Here is a 5,793-nt window from a genome sequence, read left to right on the forward strand (position 1 = left end):
AGCTGAACAAGGTTACAATAAAGAATAAGTACCCATTGCCGAGAATTGATGATCTCATGGATCAGTTACAAGGAGCTGGAGTTTTCTCCAAGATCGATTTGCGATCCGGTTATCACTAGATAAGGGTGAGGGATGAGGATATCCCTAAGACCGCTTTCAAGACTCGTTATGGTCATTATGAGTACACTGTAATGTCTTTCGGGTTGACGAACGCTCCTGCAGTGTTTATGGACTACATGAATAGTTTTCCGTCCGTTTTTGGATAAATTCGTTGTTGTCTTCATTGATGACATACTAATTTACTCCAAGACTGAAAAAGAGCATGTGGAACACTTGAGGACCGTGTTGCAGATTCTAAAGGAGAAGAAACTTTATGCAAAACTGTCTAAGTGTGAGTTTTGGAAGAGTGAGGTGAAGTTTTTGGGCCATGTGGTGAGTAAGAAGGGAATAGCCGTGGATCCAACTAAGGTGGAGGCTGTGATGGATTGGAAGCAACCAACCACCTTGACAGAGACAAGGAGTTTTCTGGGTTTAGCTGGCTATTACCGAAGGTTTATCAAGGGCTTTTCACAGATAGCTTTGCCAATGACAAAGTTGACCCGCAAAGATACTCCGTTTGTTTGGACTCCTGAGTGCGAGGAGAGCTTTCAGACATTGAAGAAAAAGTTGACCACTGCACCTGTGTTAGTGTTACCCGAGCCGAATGATCCATTTGAGGTGTATTGTGATGCCTCATTGAAGGGTCTAGGGTGCGTGCTGATGCAGCATCGTAATGTGGTGGCGTATGCCTCACGACAGTTGAGACCTCATGAAGTTAGTTACCCTACGCACGATTTGGAACTCGCTGCAGTTGTGTTCCCTACGCACGATTTGGAACTCGCTGCGGTTGTGTTTGCCTTGAAGGTGTGGAGGCATTATCTCTATGGGGTTAAGTTCCAAGTTTTCTCTGATCATAAGAGCTTGAAGTATCTCTTTGATCAGAAAGAGCTCAATATGAGGCAGGGGAGGTGGATGGAATTGTTGAAGGACTACGACTTTGAGTTGCATTACCATCCGGGGAAGGCGAATGTAGTGGCAGATGCGTTGAGTCGGAAGTCGTTATATGCGGCTTGGATGATGCTTCAAGAGGAGAAGCTGCTCAAGGGATTCGAGAGTCTTGAAAATTGGTGCTCGAGAAGTATCCGGAACCTTGTGTTTGAGCCGATTAGAGATCTCAAGTGATTTTAAGTCCGAACTCCTAAAGGCTCATCAAAATGATGAAGCGCTATGGAAGGTGTTACCGACTATTGAGCAAGGAAAACAATGGAGAGTGTCGGAAGAAAAAGATGGGTTATGGAGATTCAAGGGTAGGATCATTGTGCCAGATGTTGGCACTTTGAGGCAAGATATTCTAAAGGAAGCACACAAAAGCGGATTCTCTATTCACCCGGGAGGTACTAAGATGTACCATGATCTAAAGGCGATGTTTTAGTGGCCGAGTATGAAGAATGATGTGGCGGAATTTGTCTCAAAGTGCTTAACTTGTCAGAAGGTGAAGATTGAACATCAAAGACCTACCGGGATGTTGCAACCTTTAGAGGTTCTGCAATAGAAGTGGGAAAGCATTGCGATGGACTTTGTGTCAGGATTGCCAAAGACTAGGGCTGATTTTGATGCTATCTGGGTGATAATGGACCGACCGACGAAGTCAGCCCACTTTTTACCCATTCGGATGACATACACCCTTGAGGAACTAGCACGGTTGTACATAAAGGAGATTGTGAGACTTCATAGTGTACCTGCTACTATAATCTCTGATAGAGATCCTCGTTTCACTTCGAGGTTTTGGGGTGTATTTCAGAAAGCTTTCGGAACCCGATTAAGCTTGAGCACAGCTTACCATCCTCAAACAGACAGTCAATCCGAGAGGATGATTCAAACCTTGGAAGATATGTTGAGGGCTTGCGTTCTAGATCAGCCGGTGAGCTGGGATCGATATATGCCACTAGTGGAGTTTGCGTACAATAATAGCTACCATTCGAGCATTGGAATGGCTCCGTATGAGGCTCTATATGGGAGGAAATGTCAACCTCCGCTATGCTGGTATAAAGCTGGGGAGAAAGGCTTGTTGGGGCCGAAAATGATAACTGAGACCACTGAACAAGTCAAGAAGATCCGAGATATGATGCTTAAGGCGCAGAGTCGTTAGAAGAATTACGCCAATTAGAGGTGGAAGCCCTTGGAATTTGAGGAAAGAGATCATGTCTTCCTTAAGGTTACTCCAACCACAGGAGTAGGTAGGGCGATTAAAGCGAAGAAACTGAATCCTCGGTACAATGGTCCATTTCAGATCCTGGAGAGGATTGGACCGATGGCGTATCGGATGGCTCTACCACCTCACCTTTCGGACCTGCACGACGTGTTTCACATGTCGCAATTTCAGAAGTATACTCCTGATGCTAGCCATGTGTTAGAACCTGAGTCGGTTTAGTTAAAAGAAGATCTGACACTTCCAGTAGCTCCGATCAGAATTGACGATACGAGTATCAAACGATTGTGTGGAAAAGAGGTTTCATTAGTCAAAGTGGCATGGAATTGAGGCGGTGTTGAGGAACACACTAGGGAACTTGAGTCGGAGATGCGATCTGACTATCCGCACTTATTCTCAGGTAATTAAATTTGACTTTTGTGGGCAAAATTTCCAATTAGGTGGATGGAATGTAAAACCCAGTTAATTAATTGCTAATTAATTCATAAATGAGAATTTATTTTAGAAAGACAAAAATGTGATTTTTATGGCTTAATTTGATAGAGAAGATTGAGACGAGAATTTCGATACCAATTTTGTAGAAATCGGACCAAGATTGGACCAAACGGGACAAACCGGGCTAATCGGACCCATATTAGGCCCTTGGCCCAACCTAACTAAACCAAAACCCTAATTTTCATCACTTTCTCTCCTCACAACACACAAAACACGCTGAAATGAGAATGAAAGGGGGAAGAACACTTCTCCAAAGTTCTACCCTTGTTTGATCTTCAAACCACCATAACTTTTGATCTAGAGCTCTAATTGTCGCACCGTTTGCGGCCACGCGTTCACCACAAAGAGCTCTACAAAACCCATTATTTTATTCTTGAGGTAAGCCACGAAATTATTTCAGTTATTCATCCCTAAATTTCGAGTTTCATGGTGAAAGTTTTGAGATTTTGGGCTCTTTGATGTTATAGGACCCAACTCTCTTGAAGGAGAAGATTAATTTTGTCTCCTTAAACTTTGGGTATGATAAAATTCTCAATCCTAGTGTAATTTGTTGTTCTATGATGTTTGGGTATTGAGATGTTTTGTTTGGGTATATGATAATTTTGGCTTAGGTAGTGTGTATGTGAATATTGGAGCTTGATTGAGATTTTGGAAAGCTTGAGAAAAGGGCTTGGTGTGCAAAAATTTGTTCTTGGAGGTGTTGAGACCTTGAGAGCTTGTGAACAAGTGGTTTGGAAGTGCTCCGGTTGAGCTTGGAAAATCGGCTAAGGTATGGTCTCGATTTCCTGTATCTAAAATGTAATGTGGTGTGAAAACTTAGGCTAGAGGCCCTAAGGTAGGCATTGAAGTGTTGATTTTGTTGAATGGTTGAGATATATGATGTGGTCATATATGTGATTATGAATATCGATGCCTTGATGGTGTGATGTATGAGAAAAATGCATGTTGCGATATATGCTTGATGAATGGTTGAGGTTGAATTGTGGGTGAAACCATGTTGATGGTGAGTATGATCTTGATTATGTATGATGATGGTTGATTGGAAATGGTATTACTGAAAATTGGGATGAGAAAGGATGTATGACACGTTAATGTGTTTGTCTTTTAGCCATTTGATTAACAAGTGTTAAAATGGTGGGATGATATTTTTGTGAATTGTGATAAAGTGTTAGTGTGTGAGTTGAGGAGGCTTGGTGTTAATTTTTGGTATATTTTGATTGATTTCAAAAAGGGTTGAAATTCGGTATATTTTGGCTGATTTTAAAAAGGGATGAAATTGGTTTGCTTGAAAATGGCACTTTGTACGTGGGCGCACTTGGCGCGTGCACGCCGTTCTTCCCGAAAATGCCATCCACGCGTGAGCGTGATGTGCGCGGGCGCGCCGATTGTGCTGCACCCAATGCCCAGCCATTTTCCAGAGAGTCATGCCAGAACTGTGCCAGTGTTGTGCCTGGGGCATGAGAACGCCCACGCGTACGCGCCGATTTGGCAAAGTTTTAATCCACGCGGTAGCGTGCATGACGCTTGCGTGTCGATGAAGTTTTTGAGGCCATCCACGCGTGCGCGTAGAGTGCGCGTACGCGCGGACCTGTTTTCATCCCAAAGTTGATTTTTGAGTTTTAAAAGCCAAATTTCATACTTCTAAGCCTCCGATCTCACCACTTATATCTTAAATCATTTTGATATGCCTAGCTATGAGAGAAGGAGCTAGTGGATGTGGTAACTTACGAGTGAAGCAAGGGGAAAATGAATAATCAATGAGGATCATTGATGATTATGTGAGATGTGGAGGATGGTGGTGGAAGTGCTTGTCATGCCATTGGCCGAAGGGCCGTAATTGTTTATGAATTGGCTGGTTCTGGATTGAACCGTGAGCCGGAATAGCTATGTATGCCATGATTATGATCAAGTTTATGACGAGTATAACTCGAGTTGGGGATGCATGACAGAGGGACAGTCCAATGGTTAGCTACCAGGACTTGTCGGGTTGGCTCTATAACCGACAGATGATATCATCAGCCACTAGGGATAGGCATTCATCATATGCATACTATGTGAGTTGTTTGAGATTGCCTATTTGACTGCATATTACTTGCTAATTGTCTAAATGCCTTACTTGTTCCTAATTGTATATTTCTTGCTTGATATAACTGTGTTTGCTATATTATACTCCTGCTGGTGGTTGGGAGGTCTGAAGGAATTGGAAAGGGAAGTATTAGTTAGACTGAAGTATCTTTAGTCAGATGCCCTTTTTGGTTTAGCCTGTTTATAAGCTCTGATATTATTTGGAGGAAGTTCTAGGATTGCCTTCGGCTTTCCTCCATTATTATGTATTATATATGTGGAAGCTGTTACCATGCTGGGGACCTCTGGTTCTCACCCATGCGGATTTTGTGGTTTTCAGATGCAGGACGTGAGGTTTCTCGCTGAGGCATGCTGGAGACTTCTAGATTTGCGTAGATCCTTTGTATATATATAATCACGCGTTGGTTATCCTTGTTCGTTACGTTATCGATCGGAGTGTTGCGCTTTTGAGTTGCGGTTTTTGGTTACCCCCTTTTTTTACAAAGGCTCCTAGTTATAATCAATCTTTCATACTACTATACGTACTAATTTTTTTTATTTTAGAGGTCGTAATACCTTGCCATCTCTGAATTATGACTTAAGCATAAGACTCTGTATGGTAGGGTGTTACAAATAACATGGTGGTTGTGAAAGTAGAGATGCAAAAAATTCTTTGCCCCTTTTTTCAGAACCAACAGTATCATCAGATTCACAATAATCAAAAAGCAAATTTCAACATACAGAGATGTACATGGCAAGAAAAATCTCACAAGACTAAAAATAAGTATGAAACAAGTATAGATAAAATGGCAACCCCCACCAAAAGAATGGGTTAAATTAAACCGTGATGGAACATATCAAAGTAAAAAGAAGAAAGCATGTTGTGGTGACTTAATCAAAACTTACCTTGGTGAGTAGATTGGAGGTTTTATGGCGAATCTTGGTTAGTACAAAGTAGAAAAAGCTGAGCTATGGGGGTATTCCAT

Source organism: Arachis duranensis, chromosome 3 (genome assembly GCF_000817695.3).
Source record: "Arachis duranensis cultivar V14167 chromosome 3, aradu.V14167.gnm2.J7QH, whole genome shotgun sequence".
In the NCBI taxonomy this organism is placed as follows: Eukaryota; Viridiplantae; Streptophyta; class Magnoliopsida; order Fabales; family Fabaceae; genus Arachis; species Arachis duranensis.